Source organism: Muntiacus reevesi, chromosome 21 (genome assembly GCF_963930625.1).
Source record: "Muntiacus reevesi chromosome 21, mMunRee1.1, whole genome shotgun sequence".
In the NCBI taxonomy this organism is placed as follows: Eukaryota; Metazoa; Chordata; class Mammalia; order Artiodactyla; family Cervidae; genus Muntiacus; species Muntiacus reevesi.
In genome coordinates, this window is record NC_089269.1 from 23,605,131 (window position 1) to 23,625,080 (window position 19,950).

At 35.6% G+C, this 19,950-nt stretch overlaps 1 pseudogene; it reads left to right on the forward strand.

Annotated features, from left to right (window-relative positions):
* LOC136152334 (small ribosomal subunit protein eS6-like) overlaps window positions 1-19,132 on the forward strand; it is a 36,678-nt pseudogene extending 17,546 nt beyond the window's left edge.
* Window positions 19,133-19,950: the final 818 nt, after the last annotated feature.

A 19,950-nucleotide genomic window follows, 5' to 3' on the forward strand; every position in this document is an offset into this window, starting at 1 on the left:
TTTCTTATTTTTCCTCCATTCTTTTTTAAAGAAAATATTTAATACCAGCATTGCAAATGTTCTCCCCCACCCCACTCCCATGGTGCTCAGCTCTATCTAATAAAAATCTGGTGGAGAGAGAGAGAGATGTCACAAGAACTTTTCATTACACCATGTTTTTTTAAAGAAAAAAGTTGCAGTACATTTTCAAATATTGGGGTTCCCTGGTGGCTCAGTAGGCAAAAAAATTGCCTGCAATGCAGGAGACATGGGTTTGGAAGACCCCTTGGAGAAGGGAATGGCTGCCTACTCCAGTATTCTTGCCTGGAGAATTCCATGGACAGAGAATTCACAAAGAGTAGGACATGACTGAGTGACTTAACACTTTCATAGTATCACTGATATTCTGTATTTTTAAAGATACATTAAAATTCACATTTTAATCATTTTATCTACAAGTATATCTAAATTCAAATGTATTTTGTCTAGAAAACACTGAATTGGAAACTGGAATGACCAGGTTTAAGCCTTAATTCTGCTGGCAATTAGCAAGGTAACTAAGCTCAAGTTGTTTATTGCTCTGTGATTTTATATCAAAACAAGATATTTAAGTTGAATATCCATTACATTTTCTGCAATTCAAATTATCTTTTAAAGTATTATTTGTTATTATTTTTTTAAATATATATACTTTTGATGGGTATTTTAGTAACTAATTTTTTGATTTAGAAGTGTTTGCGATGTTTTATTTTTTTACAATTCTCCAATAAGAATGTCTGTAACATATTGCTTGAATGAGGAGTGTTTTATAACTGGTATTTTGTTGAGTATTTTTGTGTCTCTGTCCATCAGTGACATTGGCCTGTAAGTTTGTTTTTGTGATAGTATCTTTTTTCTGGTGTCAAATTGATGCTGGCCTCTCAGAATAAGCTTGGGTGTGTTCCTTCCTCTGTAATGTTTTGGAAGAGTGTCAAAAGGATAGATGTTACCTCTTCTCTGAATGATTGATCTAATTTACATATGAAACCATCCAGTCCTGGAGTTTGTTTGCTGGGAGTTTTTAAATCACAGTTTCAAATTTCAGTGCTTGTGATTGGCCTGTTCATATTTTCTATTTCTTCCTGCTTCAGTCTTGGAAGGTTGTACTTTTTAAAGAATTTGCCAATTTCTTCTAGTTTTGTCTATTTTATTGGCATATAGTCGCTTATGGTAGTCTCTTATGATCCTTTGTGTTTCTGTGGTGTCTGTTTAAGTTCTCCTTTTCCATTTCTAATTTCCTTGAGTCTTCTCCCTTTCTTTCTTCATAAGTCTGGCTAAAGGTTTATCAATTTTATCTTCTCAGAGAGCCAGCTTTTAGTTTCATTGATTTTGCTGCTGTTTTCTAGTCTCTGTTTCATTCATTTCTGCTCTGATGTTTATGCTTTCTTTCCTTCTATTAACGTTGCTTGTTGTTCTTTCTCTATTTGCTCAAGATGTGAAGTTTGAACTGCTTTTGCTACATCCCATAGGTTTTGGGTCATTGTAATTTCACTGCCATTTGTCTCTGTGTATTTTTTGCTTTTCTCTTTGATTTCTTCAGTGATCCATTGGTTGTCTAGTAACATGTTATTTAGTCTCCATGTGTTTGTGTTTTTTACAGTCTTTTTTCCTGTAATTGATTTTTAATTTCATAGAATTGTGGTCAGGACCGCAAGCATTTAACCCTGAGAGGAATAAAATTAGGGGAATTGAGAACTGGCATACTGGTAATGATATGTAAACACTAGTCCATTTTACAGTTAGCTTATTTCTAAATGGGAGACATTTAAAATTAAAATAAAGAAAAAAATGGACAGTTGCAAATCAAACATGCAACTGTATACTGAGGAACTGAAAACATGCCAATTTCTCAATCACATTGTGAATATTCCAGAAGGAAGCAGTGTCAAATGAAAATTTTGAGGCACAGCAGGCAAAACATTATTTATAAAAAATTATACTAGTATAAGTATTGGAATAAGAACTTCTTCTGTCAGTGTTACATCAAATCTCTGTAAAGTACATCTGCTAAACACAGCAAAGCATTCTGAAAATTTTGTGGACAGTGTTTAGCTTGTTTTACATATGTAGATTTTCTTTATGTTGGCTATGAGGTTTTTGTAGTGGAGGGGAAAAATGCAATCGAGAGAGATATAAAGTAGCATATCTACAGCTGTGGGAACTAATAAAGTACATTCTAGAAGAAAGTAGAAATAGGTGATGCTAATAATGTAGCTGTTCATTTTAACTCTGACTTTACATTATTCTTAATAATATCCTTATTTTGGTCCTCAATTAAAATATTCATTTAAATTTTGTATAACTTCAAAATGGTATATATGAACTTTTGAAAAGAAAAAGTAAAATAAAATTGCCTAATCAACACTTGAGGGAAGAATACCATTAACCTGGCTTTTTTTGGGTGGAGGGAGTCATTCTCCTCTGCTCATCTACCAGTGTACAGCAGACAATTGATCACTTGATAATTTGTTTTTCAAAGACAGTATTATCTACTATTTACTGATCTGCCTCTATTCCTCTGCTATATAAACTGAATATATTCCTTAGACATAGAATCTTTTTTTTTTTTTTTTTCTGGCAAGGCTACAATAGTTAAAGTCGTCATATAATTCTATTATAAACAGATATACTAAAACAGTACATTATTATCTATCATGATTCATTTAATCCAATTTATTTTAAATTAAATGATGGCAGTCTTTTATAATATTTTTAGTTAAGTAGCATAAATTCCTGGAAAAGAACTTCTGTTGCAAATAAATATACTTTAGAATCTGGAAAATAAAATTTATTTCCAGAGAAAATGCTAATACATAGAACCAATGCATATTTAAATGGTTTTAATTTTATAGTACTTCTGCTATGAACAGAATATATGATAAATCATATTAAAAATTTTTTTATCTTAGACTAATTCTGTAACTACAGTAAACTATCTTTGACCAGACATTAAAAAGTAGTATTGATTACTTAAATCTATTTCATTTACCATTTTGTATTAATACTAATATTCAAAACATATCAGTAGATTTTTTTTTTCAGTACAGCACAAAATTTCCAGACTTATTACTGCATCGTCCTGTATTTTAGGCACTTTTCCACTTTTGGGGTTCAAAAATATAGCACAGAATTTATCAGAAATATTGTGTTGTCCAAAAAGTTCCTTAACTTCTTGTGGAAAAACATGAACAAAATTTTTGTCGGCCCAATATTTTAACTTAAATAAAAGGAACACAATAGGAAAATGAACCTTTGATTATTCAAAGTAATCTTGATTCATACAATGGAATTCATACAATGGAATACCATTTAAAATATAGAGAAACAAACTCCTAATACACTCCTTCTCATGGTAAACCTCAAAATAAAATTTAAAAAAAAAAATCACTTACACCTTCTAGGTGTGAAAGCTAGCTGAAAAATATTAAGTATTCTATGAGCTTATCTTGTTGAAGTGTCTAGAAAAGATACTTCAAGAGATAGTAATTGGATCATTGTTTGCCTAGGACTAGAAGGGTGTATTTGGGGATTGATTAAAAATGAATTTAAAAGATATTTTAGGAAAAATAAAAATGTTCTTAAGCTGGATTTGATTTGCACACATCTATAAATTTACTTTAAAAACTAAATTGTATACTGCTGCTGCTGCTAAGTTGCTTCAGTCGTGTCCGACTCTGTGTGACCCCATAGACGGCAGCCCACCAGGCTCCCCCGTCCCTGGGATTCTCCAGGCAAGAATGCTGGAGTGGGTTGCCATTTCCTTCTCCAATGCATGCATGCATGCTAAGTCACTTCAGTTGTGTCCAACTCTTTGTGACCCCATGGACAGCAGCCCACCAGGCTCCTCCATCCACAGGATTCTCTAGGCTAGAATTGTATACTCGTAGTTAAATTGAATGATCTGTAAATTATAAAATAATGAAGGGATAGAATGTTTTTACATTTTACATTTTTTTTTCTCTGACTTATTGGTTAAGTGGTATTGGATTGTCATTCCTTCTTTTAAAAGACAAGGAGTGTCTGTTTGGTATCATTGTGTTGATCACCCTTTCTCTATAGAAGATGTTTACATAGTATTTTATTTTACTTTTTGAAATGTGAGTATTGTAAAGAGAAACCCTTTATACCTGCTTGACTAGAAGCAGTTGAGTTTTTATATATTTAATGGGAATTTCTTATGGTTTCTGTATAATTATATGCTGATAATTTCAAAAATTATTACTCCTGGTTATTTTTTCTTCTCAAATTTCATGTACTTATACCTTCCTCATAGTCAGGAACATTTAGTCACATTACAAGTTATCTTCAATTCATCATGTCCAAAACTGAGCTCAGAATCTTTCAGCCTAAATGTCTTGATGTTCTTTTCTCCCATTTCTTTTTTACTGGCATTATTCACTAAGAAATTAAGGTAGAAAGTTAGATGTTAGGGTTCTTTCCAATTACTGAATTGCACTGATATCTGGTTGATAACTAATGTCAGCTAAACTAGCCAATAGATGGAGAGCCCACATCACAACTTCCAGTGATAGCCTTTTTAAACAGTCCAACTAATTGACTTTGTGAATATGAAAATTTTACCAATTTTATATAAAATTAAAGATCTTTATTCTCAGTACTTGGAGTTCCATATCATTTTTGATATTAAATAACCACTGATAGGTTTTTCCATTTAGTAGAAAGAGTTGCATGCAAACACAATTACAAATTCTTATAAATTTCTATGAGTACTTTATTTTTCAGCATACATGGAGAGCGGTGTTCTAAAGTACGATATTGAACAGAACTACTTCTTTTCTGCTTCACTGATATGTTAGTTGTAATGTATGGAACTGATGCTTTTGTAGGTTAAAATATTAAAATGTTGGCATGTAAGTTTTGATGTGACAGGATACATTATATTTCATTGTCTATAATAATATGCAGTAATTTTGTCCAAATATAAATGTTTTATTCCATAAGCTAGAAATTCATGATAAAAATTTGTAAATTAATGAATGCTTTTCAAATACCAAACTCTTATGACTACTTATAATTCACTCAAATGCTCTCTTCTAAAAATTTCTCAAAGTATATATAGGTATAAGAAGCATGGAATTTGGTATGGTTTTCTTAAAACTCAATTCTACATTTCATATATTTAAAACAGCTGGATTTTGCTATAGTCCAATGTATCCCTTCAAAATAATTATATTATTTGTAAAATATATGTTGCTGTCATTGTTCAGTCACTCAGGCTGTCCGACTCTGTGTGACCTCATGCACTGCAGCCTGCAAGACTTTCCTGTCCTTCACCATCTCCTGGAGTGTGCTCAAACTCATCTCTGTTGAGTCGGTGATGCCATCCAACCATCTCATCCTCTCTCGACCCTTCTCCTAATGCTTTCCATCTTTCCCAGTACCAGGGTCTTTTCTAATGAATCAGCTCTTCAAATCAGGTGGCCAAAGTATTGGAACTTCAATTTTAACATTAGTCCTGCCAGTGAATATTCAAGACTGATTTCCTTTAGTATTGACTGATTGGATCGCCTTGCAGTCCAAGGGACTTCTTCAACACCACAGTTCGAAAGGATCAATTCTTTGGCACTCAGCCTTCTGTATGGTCCAGCTCTCACATCCGTGTATGACTACTGGAAAAACCACAGCTTTGACTAGACAGACTTTGTTGGCAAAGTCAATTCACTGCTTTTTAATAGACTGTGTAGGTTTGCTTTTCTTCTAAGGAGCAAGCATCTTTTAATTTCGTGGCTGCAGTCACCATCTGCAATATCTTGGAGCCCAAGAGAATAAAGTCTGTCACTGTTTCCATTGTTTCCCCATCTATTTGCCATGAAGTGATGGGACCAGATGCCATGATTTTCATTTTTTGAATGTTGAGTTTTAAGCCAGCTTTTTAACTATCCTCTTTTACACTCATGAAGAGGCTCTTTAGATCCTCTTCATTTTCTGCCGTAAGGGTGGTGCCATCTGCATATCTGAGGTTATTGATGTTTCTACCAGCAATCTTGATTCCAGCTTGTGCTTCATCCACTCAGACATTTCACATGATGTACTCTGCATATAAGTTAAATAAGCAGGGTGACAATATACTGTCCTGATGTACTCCTTTACCAAGGAGTGATTTGGAATCAGTCTATTGTTCCATGTCCAGTTCTAACTGTTGTTTCTTGACCTGCTTACTGGTTTTGTTGGAGACAGGTAAGGTGGTCTGGTATTCTCATCTCTTTAAGTATTTTCCACAGTTTGTTGTGATCCACAGCCAAACACTTTAGCAAAGTCAATGAAACAGAAGTAGCTGTTTTTCTGGAACTCTTGCTATTTCTAATAGCAACATCCAGTGGATGTTGACAATTTGATCTTTGGTTCCTCTGCCTTTTCTAAATTCAACTTGAACATCTGGGAGTTATTGATTCACTACTGTTGAAGCCTAGCTTGGAGAATTTTGAGGATTACTTCGCAGGCATGTGAGATGAGTGTAATTGGGCAGTAGTTTGAACATTCTTTGGCATTGCCCTTCTTTGGGACTGAAATGCAAACTGATCTTTTCCAGTCTCGTGGCCACTGCTGATTTTTCCAAATTTGCTGGCATATTGAGTGTAGCACTTTCAAAGCATCATCTTTTCGGATTTGAAATAGCACAGCTGGAATTCCATCACCTCCACTAGCTTTGTTCATAGTGATGCTTCCTAGAGTACCTTGACTTCACACTCTAAGGATGTCTGGCTCTAGGTGAGTGATCACACCATTGTGGTTATCTGGGTCATGGAGATATTTTTTGTACAGTTCTTTTATCCACTCAATGATATAAGCCTGTTTAATGCTAGAAAGTCCAGGAAAGGGTTTCCAAAGCACATATATATTTTCTACAATTACCCATGTATGAATAAAAAAAGAATTGAACACTATTGTCTAGACTTAAAGGATTACTGACAGATAGCTAGTAATCTGAAAAAAGTAATCATTTTATCACTTTATTTACTTTTGGAAAGACAAAGCTTCTTGGACAGGGCTTAGACCTTTCCAGGATATTTAGTAAATAAATGACCAGCTCATTCTCTTTTTACAGAACATTTGTGTTAAACTTTGTTTTTGGTTTAAAAGCATATATTCAATACGTTATATATATTTCAAGTTTTATTTTGCTTATTTCAAGTAGAAAATATTCTTTAACTGTTGTTCACTAAAAATTACCTAGTATATGACCCTATCTTTAATTTTTTTTTGCTTTTGATTAGTGTGAAACATTTCATAATCTTAGAGCATTCAAAAACATAGATTTACTTTGATATGAAATTTGATACCTCAAGGGGGAATAGTATCTTATATGTTGCATTATAACTTACCTTTTCTTCACATATTCTTCATAAAAGTATTTCATAACACTTTAAATTTTCTTTAAAAATTAATGTAGAAAATATATTTTAGAAATACTGACAAATTATTTTTTAATATTATCTTCACAGCTAAATCATATCAGAGATCTATAGAAATCTTTGCTATGAAATGTTATATCAATCAAAGAAATAAATATTACTCAGGATTAATAAAATGAATTTGGTGTCCTAGTATTAGCATATTTAAACATATGTTGATATGATCAAATGTTTTATATATTATTTTATGTAGTCTATAATATTAGAGTTTAAATGTTTTCAATGTTTTTCCTAGGATTTTTTAGGTTTTATTTTTTCCAGCTTTAGTAAGATACAATTAACACATAACATTATGTAGGTTTAAGATGCACAATATAATGACTTGATATATGTTTACATTGCAAATTACCAATTTAATGTAGTTAACACATCCAATGACCTCATATAATTACATTTTTTTGTATGCATGTGTTGAGAACTTTAAATTCTCTCTTCTGTTAGTAAGTTTGACATATGTAATGCAGCATTATAAACTGTAGTCATCTTGATGTCCATTACATCCCCACAAATCACTTACCTTGTAACTGGCAGGTTTCTACCTTCTTACACATTCACCCATTTCCCTCAAGTCCCCATTGTCTACCTCTGGCAACAACAAATCTGTTCTCTGTTTCAATTAGGTGTTTTTTGTTTTTTTTTTTTTAATTTTAGATAATACATACAAGTGAGATCATACAAAATTTGTCTTTCTCTGATTTATTTAATGTCATGCCCTCAAGATTAATGCATGTTTTCTGCAAATGGCAGATTTCCTTCTTTTCTATGACTAAATAATATTCTGTTACATGTATATCTTACAATTTATTTATCCATAAATACACTTATGAACACATGGTTGCTTCCATGTCTTGGCTATGGCAAATAATGCTACAGTTGACTTGGAAATTCAGATATCTTTTTGAGATCAAAATTTAATTTCCTTCAGATATGTATCTAGAAGTATAATTGCTGGGTCATATGTTAGGTCTAGTTTTTGTTTTGTTTTGTTTTTGAGAACTGCATATTTATTTTCATAGTTGCTGTATCAATTTACTTTATACCAACAGTGCAGAAGAATTTCCTGTTTCCTTTTCTTCACATTCTCTCCAGAACTTACAGGTATGAGGAGATTTATCAACATGGTTTTGATTTGCATTTCCTTGATGATTAGTGATGTTGACCAATTTTTCATGGACTTATTGCCTACTTGAATACCTACTTTAGAATAATGTCTATTTAGATACTGTGCTTATTTTTTAGTCAGTTTATTTATTTGCTGCTGACTTGTATGTGCTGTGCCGTGTGCTAAGTCACTTCAGTTGTTTCCAGTTCTTTGTGACCCCATGGACTGTAGCCCGCCAGGCTCCTCTGTCCATGGGATTCTCCAGGCAAGAATATTGGAGTGGGTTGCCATGCCCTTTTCCAGGGTATCTTCCCAACCAACAGATTGAACTCAGGTCTCCCTCATTGCAGGCAGATTCTTTACCAATTGAGCCACCAGGGAAGTGGGAGTTTCTTATATATTTTGAATATTAACCCCTTATAGATACACGGTTGGCAAATATTTTCTCCTAGTCTCTATGTTGTCTTTTCATTGTTGATATTTCTTTTACTGTGCAGAAGCATTTAAGTTTGATAAAGCCCGCTTATTTTATTTTTGCTTTTGTTGGTTGGTGTCATGATCATAAAATCGTTGTCACTTGCTTTCTTGGTCTCTACCTGATTCCCTGGTGTCAAGCCCTCCAGTTCCCCCCGGTAATATCCAAGAGGCAAGACCTGAGTGGAATTTGGAACATATCTGACAATACTGGGCATTCTGGAAGCTCACCTTTGGGTTCCTTTTTCCCACTGGAGAAACCTTAGGTCAAAGGAAGCCCCTTGGTGCAGCACTGGGCCTCCTAGAGGATGGGTGATGCCGTCAGAGCAACTTCTCTTTCCCTTCTAACATGGTCCTTCTGGACCACTGTGGTCCATGAGAGTGCTTGAGCCCATTCCACCAGATTCTAGGATTTTCACAATGGCATCTTGTCTGTGGATAGATGCTAGTTGGTCTTCTTATGAGGGGGACTGTTAGGGATGACTTGTATCACCATCTTGACAGACTTTTTTCAATACAAAGTGCAGCCCACCTCTCTTCAAGAATATATAGTATATATATAACTTGTACTCTTTTATTTAAATGTTTACTCATTGTAAAAATACAGGCTCTTAGTATTCATTTGGGTTCAAGTCATCAGCATTCTAACAGGAGTAAGGTGATTTCTCATTGTGGTTTTGATTTATGTTTGTCTGATTTTGAGTGATTTGGGGCATCTTCAATCTTATGTCTAATGCAGTGTTTTCTATATAATTTTTAATATTTAAGTTCTATAAATTTAAACTAGTTTATCCTTAACCTCTTTTTTTTTTTTTTTCTTTTCTTTTTAGTGACTTCATAGGAATACCTTAGGGAGATACTATGAAACTTCTTGGTTTTGGTTTTTTGTTACTAATATAACATATTAATTAGTCTTCAGCTGTAGTATAGTTGTTCTGTGATCTTGATTCAGCTTTGTTATTCAGAAATATAAATTGAATCTATTAAGTCCAATTTGTGAGATATATATTTGTTTGAATATTCATATGTGTAATTAAAATCCTTTTCTTCTGTAACTAAGAATAGCTTGAAATTCATATTTTTAAATTTTTCCATAAAGAAAATTTCTCTGAGTTTTAAGTAATTCAGTTTGTTAATTTGTGTTTTTTTATGTGAAAATTTCCCCTCTGTATCCCTGTGATTTTTTTTCTTATATTTTTGCAGTTTTTCTTGCTTCTTAAGCTAATTATTCATAGTGTATTTTCATTCTTATTTAGTGAAGACTTCAGTCCATTAGTTTCTCTTTGGGTATTTATTTAGCGATAGGTAGTGTATAATTCTGATTCTTTTTGTAGTCAGACGGTATACTACTTTTATATCCTTTTTTTTTTTTTTGTCCCCCACAGTACGATTCTTCTCTCATTAGAATGAAGAAGACTAGGGTGACTTAATTTTAGTTAGCTTCTCTTTATATTTTACTTCTGTTGCCCAATGAGGGTCATAGTATTCCTTCAGAATATTATGGAAACTACCATGCAAAGAATGAGAGCCATTTACTACAAATGAATTGCCCATTTCATAAATCTTCTACATGATTGCAGTGATGGTATGCAGACAAGAAGAGACTCATGAAGGTGAATAGTTCCTCTAGCAATCTGATTTTTGCTAAAGCAATTCCATGTGCTTTAATCCATGTTAGAAATTATATCCTTTAATTCCTTGCCTACTAAAGAATGTCCTGGTTGCTTTCAGGCTTTGCAATTATGAATGAAGCTTCTAGAATATCTGTGTTCAGATTTTCATGTGGACATAAGTTTTCAACTCCTTTGAGTAATTACCAGGGAGTGAAATTTCTGGATTCTTGGTAAAAGTGAAAGTGTTCCTTTCTCAGTCGTTTCCAACTCTTTGTGACTCCATGGACTGTAGCCCATCAGGCTTCACTGTCCATGGAATTCTCCAGGCAAGAATACTAGAGTGGATTGCCATTTCCTTCTCCAGGAGATCTTCCCAATCCAGGGATCAAACCTAGGTCTCCCACATTACAGGCAGATGCTTCACCATCTGAGCCATCAGCAAAGCCCGTTGTGTGGTAGGAGCGTGTTTAATTTTTTAAGAGACCACAAAACTGTCTTCCAGAGTGGGTACTCCAATTTACATTCCTGTCAGCAATGCATGAAACTTTCTATTGACACATGTTCTCACCAGCATTCATTGTTACTGTTTTGGATTTTGGCCACTCCAATAGCTATATAATGGTATCTCATTTTTGTTTTTATTTGCATTTCTCTGATGACAACTGATATGAAGCAACTTTTCACATGCTATTTGCCAATCTGTATATATCTTCTTTGGTGAGGTATCTGTTTAAATATTTGACCCATTTTGTAATGGGGCTATTTATCTTTTTCTTATTGTTTTAAAGTTCTTTGATGGTTTTGGATAATGGTTTTTTTTTATCAGATTGACTTTTACAAATATATTCTACAAATCTTTGTCTTGCCTTCTCATTCTGATATTGCCTTTCACAGAGCAGAAATTTAATTTTAATATAGTTCAGTTTATCAGTTATTCCTTTTGTGGATTGTGACTTTGGTGTTGTATATAAAGGTACCATCGTTCCCAAGGTTATCTAAGTTTTCTCTTTTGTTAGCTTCCAGGAGTTTCATAACTTTGCATTTCACATTTATGTTTATGATTCATTTTGAGTTAATTTTATGAAAGTAGACATGTGAGTAGAGGTTTATTTATTTTTTTCATGTGGATGTCCTGTTGTTCCAGTAAAATTTGTTGAAAAGACTACCTTTGCTTCATTTTATTGTCTTTGCTACTTTGTCAAAGGTCCCTTGACAATATTTGTGGAGGCCTATTTCTGGGCTTTCTATTTTTTCCCATTGGTCTATTTGTCAATTATTTTGCCAACACTACACTGTCTTGATTATTGTAGGTTCAAGTAAGTGTTAAAGTTAGTATTTCTAGACCTCCATCTTTGTTTTTCTCCTTCAGTATTTTGTTATTCTATAAAGTATATATTTTCAGTTAAAATTTCATCGCAACTTAATAATTAAGGTCACATTCTTTATCTTGTTCAATGCCTTTGCTTTGTCTTCAACTCTTAATATGATAGCCTCAGATTTTATTTCCTGTTAATTTAAAGGGCCTTTTTGCTTGTGATCTAAACAACGAAACATTTATATTCATAAGTATATCTTTATATTTATTGCAAAATCATATGTATTTTTTATGATGTCATCATTCATTTGTCACAATATATTTTTCTAATGCTTCCTTTTTTTTCCTTCATTATTATGACTTGAGGTTATATTGGTATTATTGGGGTGAATATATTTAGAATCTATATATCTGCTTTGAGGTCTTATGGATTTAGTTTTTTTTTTAGTTTTAATTAATATTTAATCTATTCATTCTCTAAATGCAAGGTCCATTGACTCGATAAAGAAACTGTACTTTCATTTTCAATCCTATTTATAACATCCACTTTTGTATATTTTAGCTGTATCATGGATTTTATACAATGAACAGCCATAAAGTTTGCAATACACAAGCGTAACTTGTTTGATTGCACTTGGTTTTATTGTGCTTTGCAAATACTACATTTTTTATAAGTTGAAAGTTTGTAGCAACCCCTTATCAAGTAAGTCTATTGGCATCAATTTTCCAATAGCAATTGCTGAATCCCTCCTTGTTTCTGTGTCGCATTTTGTGATTCGCTCACTACTATTATTGCATTTGCTATGGTCATCTGTGAACGATGACTTTTGATATTAATATTGTAATTGTTTTGGGATACTACAAACTGCACCCTTATGAGATGGCAAACAATTGATGAATGTTGTTTGTGTTCTGACTATTCACTCAGCTTACCATTACTCCATTTTTCACCCTCTCCTCAGGCTTCCTACTCCCTGAGGCATAACAAAATTGAAATTAAGCCAAATGATAACCCTACAATGGACTCATGAGTCTTCAAGTGAAAGCAAGAAGCCTGTTTCTCACTTTAAATCAAAAATTAGAAATTATTATATTTAGTAAGCAAAGCATTTTGTAAGTCAAAACAGGCAGAAAACTAGTCCTCTTGAGCCAGTTAGCCAAGTTGTGAATAGAAAGGTAAAGATTTTGAAGAAAATTAAAAGCGCTAGTTCAGTGAACATTAACAAGATTGATAAAAAGCGAATGATAGAAAGTGAAACAGGTTTACTGATGCTATGAAGACGGTTTTAGTGGTCTGGATATAAGTTCACTCCAGACACAACATTTCTTTAGGCCAAAACCTCATCCAGAGCAAGGCTATAACACCATTAATTCTATGAAAACCAAGACAAGGAAGCTGCAGAGAAAGCGTTTGAAGCTACAAGAGTATGGTTCATAAGCTTCACAAAGTCTCAGGAAAGAAGCCATCTCCATAGTGGAAAAGTGAAACAGCAAGTACTGTTGTAGAAGCTGCAGCAGGTTATTCAGAAGGTCTAATTTAGATAATTAATGAAGATGGCAGAACTAAACAACAGATTTTTAATGTCAACAGAACAGTCTTATTTTAAAAGAAGATAACCATTAGGTCTTGTATAGCCAGAGAGAAAAATTCAGTGCCCTTCTTTAAAATCTCAAAGGGTAGTCTTATTAGGGGAAAATCCAGCTGGTAAATTTAAGTGGAGGACAGGGAAGCCTGGTGGCCTGCAGTCCAAAGAGGGGTCACAAAGAGTCAGACATGGCTGAACGATGAAACAACAACAGCTTTAAGTTGAAGTCAATGCTCCTTTGTGTTAAGTCATTCAGCTGTGTCTGACTTTTTATGTCCCCATTAACTGTAGCCCATCTGTCTCCTGTCCGTGGAATTTTCCAGGCAAAAATACTAGAGCAGTTTGCTATGTCCTCCTCCAGGGGATCTTCCCAACCCAGGGATCAAACCCTTGTGTCTGTCTCTCCTGCACTGCAAGAAGATTCTTTACCACTGTGCCACTTGGGAGGTCCCAATGCTCCTTCACCATTCTGCAGTCCTAGGGCCCTTAAGAATTATGATAAATCAATGCTGCCTCTTCTATAGATGGAACAACAAAACCCAGATGACATGACTAATGTGTATAACATGCTTCACTGGATATCTTAAACCCATTGTGGAGACCTACTGCTCAGTGATCGCTCACCTAGATCAGACATCCTGGAGTGTGAAGTCAAGTGTACCTTAGGAAGCATTACTATGAACAAAGCTGGTGGAGGTGATGTAATTCCAGCTGAGCTATTTCAAATCCTAAGAGATGATATTGTTAAATGCTGCACTCCACATATTAACAAATTTGGAAAACTCAGCAATGGTCACAGGATTGGAAAAGATCACTTATCATTCCAATCCCAAAGAAAGGCAATGCCAAAAATGTTCAAACTACCATATAATGTGGCTTATTTAACATGCCACCAAGGTAATGTTCACACTCGTTCAAGCTAGGCTTCACTGATAAATGAACCAAGAACTTCCAGATGTACAAGCTGGATTTAGAAAAGTCAGAGGAACCTGAGATCAAATTGTCAATATTTGTTGGGTCACTAAAAAAAAGTAAGGAATTCCATAAAAATGTCTTCTCTGCTTCATTGACTACACTAAAGCCTTTGTATGGGTCACAACAAGCTGTGGAAAATTCTTAAAGAGATGGGAATACCAGCCATACCTTACCTCTCCTGAAAAAAATCTATATGCAGGTCAAGAAGCAACAGTTAGAATCAGGGTTGGAATGACAGACTGGTTCAAAATTGGGAAAGGACTATGTCAAGGTTGTATATTGTCACCCTGCTTATTTAACTTTCATACAGAGTATATCATGTGAAATGCCAGGCTGTATGACTCACAAGCTGGAATCAAAATTGATGAGCAAAATAGAAACAACCTCATATATTTAGATGATACCATTCTAATGGCAGGAAGTGAAGAGGAACTGAAGAACCTCTTGATGAATGTGAAAGAGGAGAGTGAAAAAGTTGGTATTAAACTCAACATTCAAAAAACTAAGAACATGGCATTTGGTCCCATCTCTTCATGACAAATTGATGGGGCAAAAGTGGAAACAGTGAAAGATTTTATTTTCTTGGGTTCCAAAATCACGTGGATTGTGACTGAAGCCATGAAATTAAAAGACGTTTGCTCCTTGAAAGAAAAGTTACGACAAAGCTTGACAGCATATTAAAAAAACCACAAAAACAAAAAACAGAGACACCACTTTGATGTCTAATGTCCATATACTCCAAGCTATGCTTTTTCTAGTAGTCATGTATGGATATGAGGTCTGACCATAAGGAAGGCTGAGTGCTGAAGAATTGATGCTTTCAAGTTGTCATGTTGGAGAAGACTTTTTTTTTTTTTTTTTTTTTTTGGTTATTTTATTTTTTCTTTTCTTTATTTTTTTTTCATTATTTGGAGGCTAATTACTTCACAATATTTCAGTGGATTTTGTCATACATTGATATGAATCAGCCATAGAGTTACACGTATTCCCCATCCCGATCCCCCCTCCCGCCTCCCTCTCCACCCGACTCCTCTGGGTCTTCCCAGTGCACCAGGCCCAAGCACTTGTCTCATGCATCCCACCTGGGCTGGTGATCTGTTTCACCATAGATAATATACATGCTGTTCTTTCGAAACATCCCACCCTCACCTTCTCCCACAGAGTTCAAAAGTCTGTTCTGTACTTCTGTGTCTCTTTTTCTGTTTTGCATATAGGGCCATCGTTACCATCTTTCTAAATTCCATATATATGTGTTAGTATGCTGTAATGTTCTTTATCTTTCTGGCTTACTTCACTCTGTATAATGGGCTCCAGTTTCATCCATCTCATTAGAACTGATTCAAATGAATTCTTTTTAACGGCTGAGTAATATTCCATGGTGTATATGTACCACAGCTTCCTTATCCATTCATCTGCTGATGGGCATCTAGGTTGCTTCCATGTCCTGGCTATTATAAACAGTGCTGTGGTGAACATTGGGGTGCACGTGTCTCTTTCAGGTCTGGTTTCCTCGGTGTGTATGCCCAGAAGTGGTGTTCCTGGGTCATATGGCAGTTCTATTTCCAGTTTTTTAAGAAATCTCCACACTGTTTTCCATAGTGGCTGTACTAGTTTGCATTCCCACCAACAGTGTAAGAGGTTTCCCTTTTCTCCACACCCTCTCCAGCATTTATTGCTTGTAGACTTTTGGATAGCAGCCATCCTGACTGGCGTGTAATGGTACCTCATTGTGGTTTTGATTTGCATTTCTCTGATAATGAGTGATGTTGAGCATCTTTTCATGTGTTTGTTAGCCATCTGTATGTCTTCTTTGGAGAAATGTCTGTTTAGTTCTTTGGCCCATTTTTTGATTGTGTCATTCATTTTTCTGGAATTGAGTTTCGGGAGTTGCTTGTATATTTTTGAGATTAATCCTTTGTCTGTTTCTTCATTTGCTATTATTTTCTCCCAATCTGAGGGCTGTCTTTTCACCTTACTTGTAGTTTCCTTTGTAGTGCAAAAACTTTTAAGTTTCATTAGGTCCCATTTGTTTAGTTTTGCTTTCATTTCCAATATTCTGGGAGGTGGGTCATAGAGGATCTTGCTATGATTTATGTCGGAGAGTGTTTTGCCTATGTTCTCCTCTAGGAGTTTTATAGTTTCTGGTCTTACATTTAGATCTTTAATCCATTTTGAGTTTATTTTTGTGTATGGTGTTAGAAAGTGTTCTAGTTTCATTCTTTTCCAAGTGGTTGACCAGTTTTCCCAGCACCACTTGTTAAAGAGGTTGTCTTTTTTCCATTGTATATCCTTGCCTCCTTTGTTAAAAATAAGGTGTCCATAGGTTCGTGGACTTTTTGAGAGTCCCTTGGATAGTGAGGAGTCAAACCAGTCAATCCTAAAGGGAATCAGCCCTGAATATTCATTGGAAAGACTGATGCTGAAGCTGAAGCTCCACTACTTTGGCCAAGTATTGCTGTGAACAGCTGATTTATTGGGAAAGACCCTGATGCTGAGAAAGACTGAGTACATGAGAAGAGGGTGACAGAGGATGAGATGGTTGGATGGAATCATTGACTCCATGGACTTGAGTTTGAGGAAACGCCATAAAATAGTGAAGGACAGAGAAGCATGGCATGCTATAGTCCATGGGTTCACAAAGAGTTGCCTGAATGGTAAGAACAACTACTCAGACCAAAAAAGAAAAAGAAAAATAGAAATACCTTTCAAAACATGATTACCTATTGACAATGCACGTGATCACCCAAGGGCTCTGATGGGTATGTACAGTAAGGTAAATGTTGTTTTCATACCTGCTCTGCCGAATAGAGCAAAGACAAATTTTGACCTTTGAGTTTTATCATTTAAGAAATAGATATCTTAAGGCTAAAACTGCCACAGAGATATATTCCTCTGGGGAAAGTAAATTAAAAACCTTCTGAAAAGGTTTCACCGTTCTAGATGCCATTAAAACATTCCTGATTCATTGGAAGAGGTCAAAATAGTAGCATGAACAAAAATTTGGAATAAGTTGATTCCAACCCTCATCAATGCCTTTAAAGAGTTTAAAACTTCAGTGTAGGAAATTATAGGTGTCACTGGTGGGGTACTTTTGGAGAAGGCAATGGCAACCCAATGCAGTACTCTTGCCTGGAAAATCCCATGGACGGAGGAGCCTGGTAGGCTGCAGTCCATGGGGTCGCAAAGAGTCGGACACGACTGAGCGACTTCACTTTTCACTTTCATGCATTAGAGAAGGAAATGGCAACCCACTCCAGTGTTCTTGCCTGGAGAAACCCAGGGACGGCAGAACCTGGTGGGCTGCCATTTATGGGTTCACACAGAGTCAGATATGACTGAAGCGACTTAGTAGCAGCAGGTGGGGTACTGTAAATAATGTTGCAAATAATTGGACACTACTGAAGCAACTTAGCAAACAGGCAGGCAGAAATATCACAACTAGGCTTAGAAGTGGATCTTGAAGACATGACTGAATTGCTGCAATCCCATGATAAAACTTGAGTGCATGAGGCATGGCTTCCTATGAAAGAGCAGAGAAAATGTTTTTATTTATTTATTTTTTTAGGTGGAATTAACTCCTGATGAAGATGCTGTGAAAATTGTTGAAATGACAACAAAGGATTTCAAATATTATGTAAACTTAATTAATAATTAAGTTTTGAGAGGATTGGCTCCAAGTTTGAAAGTTTTATTGTAGGTAAAATGTTATTAAAGCATTGCATGTAACAGAAGATCATCCATGAAAGGAAGACTCAGTTGACATGACAAATTGTATTGGTATTTTGTTTTAAGAAATTACCTCAGCCACCCCAAAGTTCACCTCTCTAACCAGTCAGCACCCATAAACATAGATATAACACCTTCTACCAGCAAACAGTCATGACTGACTCATTGAAGGCTCAGGTGATAGTTATGACTTTTTAGCAAGTAATTTTTAATTGAGTTATACATATTTTTAAGACAATGCTACTGTACCTTTAATAGACCAGTTCAGTTGCTCAGTCATGTCCAAATCTTTGTGACCCCATGGACTGCAGCATGCCAGGCTTCCCTATACACCACCAACTACCAGAGTTTACTCAAACTCATGTCCACTGATGGCATTCAACCATCTCATCCTCTGTCGTCCACTTCTTCTCCCACCTTCAATCTTTCCCAGCATCAGGGTCTTTTCCAATGAGTTGGCCCTTGCATCAGGTGACCAAAGTATTGGAGTTTCAGCTTCAGCATCAGTACTTCCAGTGAACACTCAGGACTGATTTCCCTTAGGATAGACTGGTTGGATCTCTGTTGGTCCTTTAATGGACCAGAACCTGGTGGTCCGGAGTCGACCATAAGAAAGTCAGAGAGAGAAAGAGGCTGCTATCCCCTGGTTTACCCGGAAAGCCAATTGGGTCCTGTTCTTAGGGCTCGCGCTGCTGCACGGAGGCACCAGGCGCCCTCTCGAGTGGGTGAAGGCACAGGGCGCCTTCTCGAGAGGGTCTCAGAAGCCCGGACAAGAAAGTGAGCTCAGCGGGCCTCCGCGCTCCAAGGAATTAGCAGGAAATAGAGAGAGACAGAGAGAGAGAGAGAGACAGAGAGAGAGAGACAGAGAGAGAGAGAGAGAGAGAGAGTAGCAAAGGTATTTTAATCAACATAGTGTGGGCATATATACTGTCTTACAAGGTGGTTATTCTCAGCAAAGATAAAGATTAAAATTCCAGAGTTACATAAACATAAGATGATCCCTATCAAAGAGAGAGTTGCAAACAATCACCTTTTCATAAGAAGGAAGGAAGGTACTTATCACTGTAATGAGAAATGCCTGGATTACTCAGCCCGGGAAAGGCGTGCCTCCTCTCTTAATTCCTGAATATTCAGAAATCATTAAGGGCCAGAGGGTTCCTGACAGATCCAAAACAGCACACAGGAAGCCTTTTGTTAAATGCTTCCTGACAGATCTCCTAGCTGCCCAAGGGACTCTCAAGAATCTTCTCCAAACCACAGTTCAAAAGCATCAATTCTTTGGTGCTCAACTTTCTTTAGAGTCCAACTCTCACATCCATACGTGACCACTGGAAAAGCCATAGCCTTGACTAGACAGACCTCTGTTGACAAAGTAATGTCTCTGCTTTTTAATATGCTGTCTTGTTTGGTCATAATTTTTCTTCCAAGGAGCAAGTATCTTTTAATTTCATAGCGACAGTCACCATCTGAAGTGATGATGGAGCCCCCAAAAGATAAAGTCTGTCACTGTTTCTACTGTTTCTCCATCTTTTTGCCATGAAGTAATGGGACCAGATGCCATGATCTTAGTTTTCTGAATATTGAGTTTTAAGCCGACTTTTTCACTCTCCTCTTTCACTTTCATCAAGAAGCTTTTTAGTTCTTCACGTTCTGCCATAAAGGTGGTGTCATCTGCATATCTGAGGTTATTGATATTTCTCCCGGCAAT